This window comes from Rattus norvegicus, chromosome 4, assembly GCF_021556685.1.
Source record: "Rattus norvegicus strain SHRSP/BbbUtx chromosome 4, alternate assembly SHRSP_T2T, whole genome shotgun sequence".
Lineage (NCBI taxonomy): Eukaryota > Metazoa > Chordata > Mammalia > Rodentia > Muridae > Rattus > Rattus norvegicus.
This window is the reverse complement of record NC_141537.1, coordinates 169,549,649-169,561,066: the sequence shown is the minus strand read 5'-3', so window position 1 is coordinate 169,561,066 and position 11,418 is coordinate 169,549,649. Positions and strand designations below refer to the sequence as shown.

Sequence of the window (11,418 nt, the reverse complement as noted above, 5' to 3'; positions counted from 1 at the left end):
AGCCCAGGTCAGACAATCTCTGATCTCAGCCTCCAGGATGCTGGGATAACAGGTATCCCCTATCATGCCCAGCTCTAGAATGGTGAGGAAAGGTGAGGGGTTTTTGTTTTGTTTTGTTTTCTGTTTTTTTTTTTTTTTAAAGATTTATTTATTTATTATATATAAGTACACACTGTAGCTGTCTTCAGATACACCAGAAGAGGGCATCAGATCTCTTTACAGATGGTTGTGAGCCACCATGTGGTTGCTGGGAATTGAACTCATAACCTCTGGAAGAGCAGTCGGGTGCTCTTAACCGCTGAGCCATCTCTCCAGCCCTTGTTTTCTGTTTTGTTTTGTTTATTTTGTTGTTTTGAGACAGGGTTTCTCTGTGTAGTCGCCTTGGTGATCCTGGAACTCCCTGTGCAGACCAGGTTGACATGGAACTCAGAGATCTGCCTGCCTCTGTCTCCAACTGCTAGGATTAAAGGTATAAGATACCATGCCTGGTGGAAAGGTGAGGTTTAAGTGCCTGTATTTTTTTAACCCTAGATTTCACTTTATTTGGAGCAGGAGACAAGGGTGAGTGGTTTGGAGTACCTCTGGAGACCAGAAGAAAGCATTAGATCCCTTAGAACCATACAGCCACCTGATGTGGATTGTGGGAACCAAATTCAGGTTCTCTACAAGACCAGTACTGGGCTGTAACTGCTGACCCATCTCTCCAGCCTTTAAAGTATACACTTTAAGGATGGATTTAACTTAATGTGAAATTCATCTGCCAACTCAAAGTTTACCAGAAGCCTGTCAGATACTGGGTACATGTTAGAGGTAAGAAAAGATTCAACAAGATGTAGCCCTCATCCTTAAGAAAATGGAATGAGGGAGCTGGAGAGATGGCTCAGCGGTTAAGAGCACTGACTGCTCTTCCAGAGGTCCTGAGTTCAATCCCCAGCAACCACATGGTGGCTCACAACCATCTGTAATGAGATCTGATGCCCTCTTCTGGTATGTCTGAAGACAGCTACAGTGTACTCATATAGATAAAAAAAATAAATTAAAAAAGAAAATGAAATGAGTGTTTAGACTGTAAGTTGTCTCCATTTGTGATCAGCCTTTTAGAATGACTTATGTGTGAGTAGGAATCTGTGTTACGTGTATGAATAGCTTTTGAACATTTATATCACCTTCATATATATGAGCCTTTTAGCATATCTTACAAAAAAAAAAACACTTTCTTTTTTTTCCTCTTCTGTGTCTTTTGTTGTTGTTGTTGTTGTTGTTGTTGTTGTTGTTGTTGTTGTTTGAGATGGGGGTCTTTCTTTGTAGCCCAGGCTCACCCTAAATTCACAGCAATTCTCTTACCTTAATCTATCAAGTCTTAAGATTATAGGGCTGGGCCACCATGCCTATCTTAGAAACAACTCCCTTCATTTTCCAGTGAAGTGGTTCTGTACAATGAAGGTATGGTATTCCCAACACTAAGGGTTTTTTTCCTTCTTTGTACTTATGCCTCCCCCAGCCTGGATCTTTCTCCCTTTTATTACCCAGCACACCCAGCCAGCCAGTCTCCCACGCAAAAGTCTCCGTGGCCTCACCAGTACATCTAAGCAGTCCCCGAGTCCTAGAGAGCTTGTCTCTTTAATTTCTCCCTTATCCCCATGCCCAGTTTAAGGCCCATTGTTTCTTCCATTTCTTGGAAGTCAGAAGGCCTCATCTCCTTTAATCCATGGCAAGCCGAAGAATTGTCCAGGATACCACTATGTTCTGACTAATATAGTCTTCTTTTCTTAAGATTTGTTTGTTTATGTATCTATGTATGTGAGTACACTGTTGCTATCTTCAGACACACCAGAAGAGGACATCATGGTTGTGGGCCACCATGTGGTTGCTGGGAATTGAACTCGGGACCTCTGAAAGAGCAGCCAGTGCTCTTAACCGCTGAGCCATCTCTCCAGCCTTCTCTTTTCCTTTATGTACACAGGCAACTTTGCTGCCAGATGGGCGAATCCCTGAGTGACCGTGTCCCGCTCTCTGAATTACTTGGACTTTTTGTCCTTCCATCTTATTTAGCTAAGGTGACCTTCTCCCTTTTGGATCTGGCTTGCATACATCTTAGAGGACCATCCTCTGAGATTCCTTAGCTGGCATAACTTAGTTCTGTCATATCTCACTCACTGAACTAGAAACAGTCTGAAGTCAGACCCCCATGTCTTACATCTCTGAGGTACCTAACACATATTTTCCAAATAAAAACACTTTTTTCAAAAAATGCATCCATGTAGATCGGAGTCCTAGGTCTCAAGGGAGAGGATCAAATATCTTGACTTCTGATTTCTGGCTGTGCCTGGAACTGAACTGAACCAATCCCACAGCTCCCTATACCCAAATCCTGAGGGGGGAGAGAGCTGAACTCCCAGAAGTGTGGACATTCCTGAGACCTGAGGACAGACCACCACTTCTGCCCACTTCTTCCCACATTCCTGGCCCAAGAGGAAACTGCATAGTGCCTCTGGATACAGGAATATAGGAGCAGTCAGCGGCAGGAACTGAACCAGTACCACAGAAACCTGCACCTAAATCCCGTGGGGAAGAGAGCTGGACCCTCAGAAGTGCAGATACTCCTGAGAACCCAGGGGAGACAACTACCTTCTGCCCACATTCCTGACCCAAGAGGAAATCTCCTAGTGTCATCTGTGCGCCCTGGGCACAGGGACCTAGGAGCAGTCCGAGGCAGGCAGGGCCCTTCTGGTTTCTGCCTGTGCCAAGAGTTGAAAGCCAGTAGCCAGGAGAGCCTACACACCTGAGAGCAGAGCTCTCTGAGCTCTCTGTTCCCAGATCCAGTTGAAAGAAAACAGGTCTGCAGGAGTGCTGAGCCACTTTCAGTCAGCAAGACAAGCTAACACCAGAGACAACCCGATGTCCAGAGGCAAGCACAGGAGCCTAAGTGACTACCTGGCATCATCGGAGCCCAGCTCTCCCACCAAAGCCAATCCTGGATACCCAAACACGCAGGAAAATCAAGATTTGGATTTAAAATCACATTTTATGATGATGGAGGACTTTAAGAAGGACATAAATAACTCCCTTAAAGAAATACAGGAAAACACAAGTAAACAAATAGAAGTCCTTAAAGAGGAAACACAAAAATCCCTTAAAGAATCCCTTAAAGAATTACAGGAAAACACAACCAAACAGGTGAGGGAAATGGACAAAACCATCCAGGATTTAAAAATGGAAATAGGAACAATAAGGAAAGCACAAAGGGAGACAACCCTGGAGATAGAAAACCTAGGGAAGAGATCGGGAGTCACAGGTGCAAGCATCGGCAACAGAATACAAGAGATAGAAGAGAAAATCTCAGGGGCAGAAAATACTATCGAAAACATTGACACAACTGTCAAAGATAATGTAAAATGCAAAAAGCTCCTAGCACAAAACATCCAGGAAATCCAGGACACAATGAGAAGATCAAACCTAAGGATAATACGTATAGAAGAGAGTGAAGACTCCCAATTTAAAGGGCTAGTAAATATCTTCAACAAAATTATAGAAGAAAATGTCCCTAACCTAAAGAAGGCCCATAAACATACAAGAAGCCTACCGAACTCCAAATAGATCGGACCAGAAAAGAAATTCCTCCAGACACATAACAGTCAAAGCACCAAATGCACAAAACAAAGAAAGAATATTAAAAGCAGTAAGGGAAAAAGGCCAAGTAACATATAAAGGCAGACCTATCGGAATTACACCAGACTTCTCACCAGAGACTATGAAAGCCATAAGATCCTGGGCAGATGTCATACAGACCCGAAGAGAACACAAATGCCAGCCCAGGTTACTGTATCCAGCAAAACTCTCAATTAACATAGAGAAACCAAGATATTTCATGACAAAACCAAATTTACACAATATCTTTCTACAAATCCAGTCCTATAAAGGATAATGTATGGAAAACTCCAACACAAGGAGGGAGACTACACCCTAGAAAAAGCAAGAAAGTAATCTCCTTGCAACAACACCAAAAGAAGAGAGACACACAAACATAATTCTACCTCTAACAACAAAAATAGCAGGAAACAATCACTATTCCATATCTCTTAACATCAATGGACTTAATTCCCCAATAAAAAGACATAGATTAACAGACTAGACATGCATTATGCTGCTTTCAGGAAACACACCTCAGTGACAAAGACAGACACTACCTGAGAGTAAAAGGCTGGAAAACAACTTTCCAAGCAAATGGTCTGAAGAAACAAGCTGGAGTAGCCATTCTAATATCAAATAAAAGTGACTTTCAACCAAAAGTCATCAAAAAAGATAAGGAAGGATATTTCATATTCATCAAAGGAAAAATCCACCATGATGAACTCTCAATCCTAAATATCTATGCTCCAAATGCAAGGGCACCTACATTCATAAAAGAAACCTTACTAAAAGTTCAAAGCACACATTGCACCTCACACAACAATAGTAGGAGATTTCAACACCCCACTCTCATCAATGGACAGATCATAGAAACAGAAATTAAACAGAGACCTAGAGAAACTAACAGAACTTATGAACCAAATGGACTTAACAGACATTTATAGAACATTTCACCCTAAAACAAAAGATTATACCTTCTTCTGTGAACCTCACGGTACCGTCTCCAAAATTAACCATATAATCAGTCACAAAACAGGCCTCAAAAGATACAAAAAGATTGAAATAATCCCATGCATCCTATCAGATCACCACAGACTAAGGCTGATCTTCAATAAAAACAAAACAACAGAAAGCCCACATATACATGGAAGTTGAACAATGCTCAACTCAATGATAACTTGGTCAAGAAAGAAATAAAGAAAGAAATTAAAGGCTTTTTAGAATCTAATGAAAATGAAGGTACAACATACCCAAACTTATGGGACACAATGAAAGCTGTGCTAAGAGGAAAAATCATGGCTCTGAGTGCCTTCAAAAAGAAACAGGAGAGGGGCTGGGGATTTAGCTCAGTGGTAGAGCGCTTACCTAGGAAGCGCAAGGCCCTGGGTTCGGTCCCCAGCTCCGAAAAAAAAGAACCAAAAAAAAAAAAAAAAAAAGAAAAAGAAACAGGAGAGAGCATACATTGGCAGCTTGACAGCACAGCTAAAAACTCTAGAACAAAAAGAAGCAAATACACCCAGGAGGAGTAGAAGGCAGGAAATAATCAAACTCAGAGCTGAAATCAACCAAGTAGAAACAAAAAAAGATTATACAAAGAATCAACAAAACCAGGAGCTGGTCCTTTGAGAAAATCAACAGGAGAGATAAACTCTTAGCCAGACTAACCAAAGAGCACAGAGACAGTATCCAAATTAACAAAATCAGAAATGAAAAGAGAGACATAACAACAGAATCCAAGGAAATTCAAGAAATCATCAGACTTTACTACAAAAGCCTATATTTAACAAAACTGGAAAATCTGGAGGAAATGGACAATTTTCTAAACAAATACCAGGTACCAAAGTTAAATCAGGATCAGATAAACCATCTAAACAACCCCATAACTCCTGAAGAAATAGAAGCAGTCATTAAAGGTCTCCCAACCAAAAAGAGCCCAGGTCCAGACGGGTTCAGTGCAGTATTCTATCAGAACTTCATAGAAGACCTCATCATACCAATACTGTCCAAACTATTCCACAAAATAGAAACAGAAGAAACACTATCCAATTCCTTCTATGAAGCCACAATTAGGCTTATACCTAAAATACAAAGACCCAACAAAGAAAGAGAACTTCAGACCAATTTCCCTTATGATTATCGATGTAAAAATACTCAATAAAATTCTTGCAAACAGAATCCAAGAACATATCAAAACAATCATCCATCATGATCAAGTAGGCTGCATCCCAGGCAGGCAGGGATGGTTCAATATACAGAACACCACCAGTGTAATCCACCATATAAGCAAACTCAAAGAAAAAACCATATGATCATTTAATTAGATGCTGAGAAAGCATTTGACAAAATTCAACAACCCTTCATGATAAACGTCCTGGGAAGATCAGGAATTCAAGGCCCATACCTAAACATAGTAAAAGCAATATACAGCAAACCAGTAGCTAACATTAAACTAAATGGAGAGAAACCTGAAGCAATCCCACTAAAATCAGGGACTAGACAAGGCTGCCCACTCTCTCCCTACTTTTTCAATATAGTTCCTGAAGTCCTAGCCAGAGAAATCAGACAATGAAAGGAGGTCAAAGGGATACAAATTAGAAAGGAAAAAGTCAAAATATCACTATTTGCAGATGACATGATAGTATACTTAAGTGACCCCAAAAGTTCCACCAGAGAACTACTAAGCCTGATAAACAACTTCAGCAAAGTGGCTGGGTATAAAATTAACTCAAAAAAAAATCAGTAGCCTTCCTCTACACAAAAGATAAACAAGCTGAGAAAGAAATTAGGGAAAGGACACCCTTCACAATAGTCACAAATAGTATAATATACCTCGGTGTGACTCTAACCAAGCAAGTGAAAGATCTGTATGACAAGAACTTCAAGTCTCTGAAGAAAGAAATTGAAGAAGATCTCAGAAGGTGGAAAGACCTCCCATGCTTATGGATTGGTAGGATTAATATAGTAAAAATGGCCATTTTACCAAAAGCGATCTACAGATTCAATGCAATCCCCATCGAAATTCCAACCCAATTCTTCATAGAGTTAGAAAAAGCAATTTGCAGATTCATTTGGAATAACAAAAAAACCCAGGATAAGTGAAAACTATACTCAACGACAAAAGAACTTCTGTGGGAATCACCATCCCTGACTTCAAGCAGTATTACAGAGCAATAGTGATAAAAACTGTATAGTATTGGTACAGAGACAGGCAGGTAGATCAGTGAGCTAGAATTGAAAACCCAGAAATGAACCTACACTTGATCTTTGACAAAGGAGCCAAAACCATCCAATGGAAAAAAGATAGCATTTTCAGCAAATGGTGCTGGTTCAACTGGAGGTCAACATGTAGAAGAATGCAGATCGATCTATGCTTATCACCCTGTACAAAGCTTAAGTCCAAGTGGATCAAGGACCTCCACATCAAACCAGATACACTCAAACTAATAGAAGAAAAACTAGGGAAGCATCTGGAACACATGGGCACTGGAAAAAATTTCCTGAACAAAACACCAATGGCTTATGCTCTAAGATCAAGAATCGACAAATGGGATCTCATAAAACTGCAAAGCTTCTGTAAGGCAAAGGACACTGTGGTTAGGACAAAACGGCAACCAACAGATTGGGAAAAGATCTTTACCAATCTTACATCTGATAGAGAGCTAATATCCAAAATATATAAGAACTCAAGAAGTTAGACTCCAGAAATAACCCTATTAAAAATGGGGTACAGAGCTAAACAAAGAATTCTCAGCTGAGAAATATCAAATGGCTAAGAAATACCTAAAGAAATGCTCAACATTCTTAGTCATCAGGGAAATGCAAATCAAAACAACCCTGAGATTCCACCTCACACTAGTCAGAATGGCTAAGATCAAAAACTCAGGTGACAACAGATGCTGGTGAGGATGTGGAGAAAGAGGAACACTCCTCCATTGTTGGTGGGATTGCAGACTGGTACAACCACTCTGGAAATCAGTCTGGAGGTACCTCAGAAAATTAGACATTTCACTAACGAAGGACCCAGCTATATATCTCCTGGGCATATACCCAAAAAATGCCCCAACATATAACAATGACACATGCTCCACTATGTTCATAGCAGCCTTATTTATAATAGCCAGAAACTGGAGAGAACCCAGATGCCCTTCAACAGAACAATGGATACAGAAAATGTGGTACATCTACACAATGGAGTCCTATTCAGTTATCAAAAACAATGACTTCATGCAATTCATAGGCAAATGAATTGAACTAGAAAATATCATCCTGAGTGAGGTAACCCAATCACAGAAAAACACATATGGTTTGCACTCACTGATAAGTGGATATTAGCCTAAAAGCTAAAAATTGGAATTACCCAATATGCAATCCACAGACCACATGAAGCTCAAGAAGAAGGATGACCAAAGTGCAGATGCTTTACTCCTTCTTAAAAGGGGGAACAAAAGTATTCATAGGAGGGGATATGGTGGCAAAGTTTGAAGCAAAGACTGAAGGAACGGCCATTCAGAGTCTGCCCCACATGTGGCCCATATATATACAACTACCAAAACTAGATAAGATGGATGAAGCTAAGAAGTGCTAACAGGATCCAGATATAGATGTCTCCTGAGAGACACAGCTAGAGCATGTCACATACAGAGGAGAATGCTAGCAGCAAAACACTGAACTGAGAACGGGGCCCCTGTTGGAGGAATTAGAGAATAGATTGAAAGAGCTGAAGGGGCTTGCAACCCCATAAGAACAACAATGTCAATCAACCAGAGCTCCCAGGGACTAAACCACTACCCAAAGACTATACATGGACTGACCCATCGCTCCAACTGCATATGTAGCAGAGGATGGCCTTGTTGGGCACCAAAGGAAGGAAAAGTCCTTGGTCCTGCCAAGGTTGGACCCCCAGGGTAGGGGAATGTGGGTGGGGGAGGGTGGATGGGGAGGGGAACACCCTTATAGAAGAAAGGGAGAGGGAGGTGATAGGGGGCTTATGGACAGGAAACTGGGAAAGGTAATAACATTTGAAATGTGAATAAAAAAATATCCAATAAAAAAATCTCTTCAGGTCCCAGACATAGCAATATGCACCTGTAATCCTGTTCAGATCAGAGGAAATCCTGACTGAGTGACTATGTTTTTAACATGAACACAGCCATGTCATGGACCAGTGCCTCAGACCCATGGGCATAGATAGCAAAGCCTTCTTGGTCAGGCTTAGAGGGAAGGCAAAGCCTTTCTCTGATCCTAGTTCAAATGCTGACTATGTATGTAGAAACTCTCGACCATAGCTCCTCCAGCAGGCCTGGGACTGCTTCCTTACAGAAACTTTCTACTGAGATTAGCTAACTCTGCTTCCTGATTTGGCCGTGTACCACAGGCCCACCTCCTCAATTCAGAGCGCTAAGTTCCTGGGTGGCTGTTGTGGTCAGTGTCCTCCATTAGAGTAAGCACATCCTACCGAATCCCAGCTCTTCTGGACATGTGTCTGTGTGTCTGTCCTTTCTTCATTCTCTTGATACCCTAGTCAGATTCCAGGACCAAGCAGTGCAGTGTAATGCTATCCCAGCCCTCAGAAGGCTAAGGAAGGAAGATCTTGAGTTTAAGGCTAGGCTTGGCTTTAAAACAAGGCCCTGTTTCAGAAACATAGCAAAACCTCGCCATACAACGAGGTAGTCGTAGATTTGATTACAAGTTAAACATCTGTTCCATTATCAACACGAATGTGAAATGTTTATTCTTACAGTTTTTACTACTCTGTAGATTGAAAGTAAGGCCTCGTATGTGTGCTAGGAAAATACTCTACCGCTGATCTCCAGTCCTTAATTCTTTTTCATTTCATTTTAATTTTTTTTAGGAGATGAAGAAATGATTCAGCAATTAAGAGCACTTGCTATTCTTGCAGAATACCTAGATCTAGTTTTCAGCATCTACAAGGAAGGTGGTTCATAACCACTGTAATTCCCGTTCCAAGGGATTCAAAAGCTTCTGTCCTTCCAGGACACAAAGCAGGCTCACATAGGGTGTATTTCCATATATTCAGCCAATCATCCATACACATAAAATTAATTTTTTGAGGCAGGGTCTCAGTCACTGTGTACCTTTGTCTGTCCTGGAACTCACTTATGTAGACCAGGCTGGCCTTGAACTTACATGTATCTACCTGCCTCTACTTCTGGAGTGCCAGGCTCAGAGGCATGTGCCACCATGCCCTACAAAAATAAATTTTAAAAAAAATGTTTAGGGGTTGGGGATTTAGCTCAGTGGTAGTGCACTTGCCTCAAGCGCAAGGCCCTAGGTTCGGTCCCCAGCTCCGGAAAAAAAAAAAAAAGAAAAAAGAAAAAAGAAAAAAGAATGTTTAGGGGCTGGAGAGATGGCTCAGTGTTTAAGAGCACTGGCACAGCTACAATATATATATATCATGCCTTTAATCCTACCACTCCAGCCCGGTCTACAGTGTTAGTTCCAGGATAGCCAGGGCAGAAACTCTGTTCTGAAAAACAACAGCAACAAGAAAGTTTAATAGGCCGCTGTCAGCTGCCTGATGTGGGTTCTGGGAGCCAAATCTGGGTCCTCTGAACCCTTAGCCATTTCCCAAGCTCTTAGGGTTTTAATAAATTTTTTTTTGAAACACAGTCTCACTAAATTGCCTGCTAGCTTTAAACTCACTCCGTAGACAAGACAGCCGCTAAACTTGTGATTCTCCTATCTTAACTTTTAACTAGGGTTACAAACCTATGCCTCCAGGTCCAGCTCCAGGAAGTTTTTAGTCACTGTGTTCCTCAGCGACCTGTATTCACTGCTGTGATTGAAGAATAACAAGTCCATTGTAGCGGAACAGAAACCCGGACACTTCTGTGTTGCTTGAGATATGAAGTCTATGCGACCGAGGACAGCCTGATCTTCCTATTTTCGAATCCTAAAATCAGAGATTGCAGGCAGGTGTGCAGATAGCCTGCGACCTGCAATTACTAATGGTGGAGGTCTGCTCAGTTCCCATCACACACACACACACACACACACACACACACACACACACACACACACACACACTCCATATCAGAGACAGAGACAGAATACACATACGCGGCACCTTGTTGATGCAGGAAAATGACTCCATCGAAATCCTGAATCCACATTGGAGTCTAGTTTTCCTTGGCAACTCTTAGGTATCAAGCTGTGGCAACATTACTATAACTGGAAAGTAGGTCACCCTCCACGTACCTGGAGTTGGTTTCACACAACGGACTGTTGTTCGCAAGCTCTTTCTCTTACGTCATATACCTCCTGGAGCCATTGGTTAAAGCCAGTGTTGACTATATATACAGGCCTAGGACAGTCGTCTATAACCGCACCTTGAAAACTCTTCCGCACCAGCCAATGTGAAGATGATGCTGAAAGTTAGACCAGATTACATCAGTCTCTTAATGAGGTTTTTTATTCGTTTGGGGTTCTGTGCAAGCAAGAGCAAGTGGAGCAGTCAGTGCTACCCTTACCATCTAGTCTCATTTTCTAGTTATTTGCCAACAAGTACACTTTAGTTAAACACTTCTAAACCACTATAAGGCCAGAGTACTGTGGTAAGTGTTTGGGGCGTTTTAACAGCTGCGACAGACACCACTGCTTTCAGAGTTATTATCCATACCCATGAACAAATCATGACTTGAAATCCCTTGCACTTGGGAGGTAGAGGCAGGAAGATCAGGACTTAAAAGTTCATACTCGGGCTGGAGAGATGGCTCAGCGGTTAAGAGCACTGACTGCTCTTCCAGAGGTCCTGAGTTCAATTCCAGC

The 11,418-nt window shown here is 41.6% G+C and overlaps 1 protein-coding gene across 8 annotated transcripts in view; it reads right to left on the bottom strand.

Moving 5' to 3' along the window:
- Borcs5 (BLOC-1 related complex subunit 5) overlaps positions 1-11,418 on the bottom strand; it is an 84,986-nt gene that overhangs the window by 72,768 nt on the left and 800 nt on the right. For 5 of the 8 annotated variants that reach the window (XR_015685695.1, XR_015685699.1, XR_015685698.1 and 2 more), the window contains exon 2: positions 10,849-11,018. The gene's annotated coding sequence lies outside the window, so the exon portion shown is untranslated. Of the gene's footprint in view, positions 1-10,359; positions 10,544-10,848; positions 11,019-11,418 lie in introns of all 8 variants that reach the window. The other 3 variants (XR_015685694.1, XR_015685697.1, XM_087658281.1) reach the window with 1 other exon arrangement.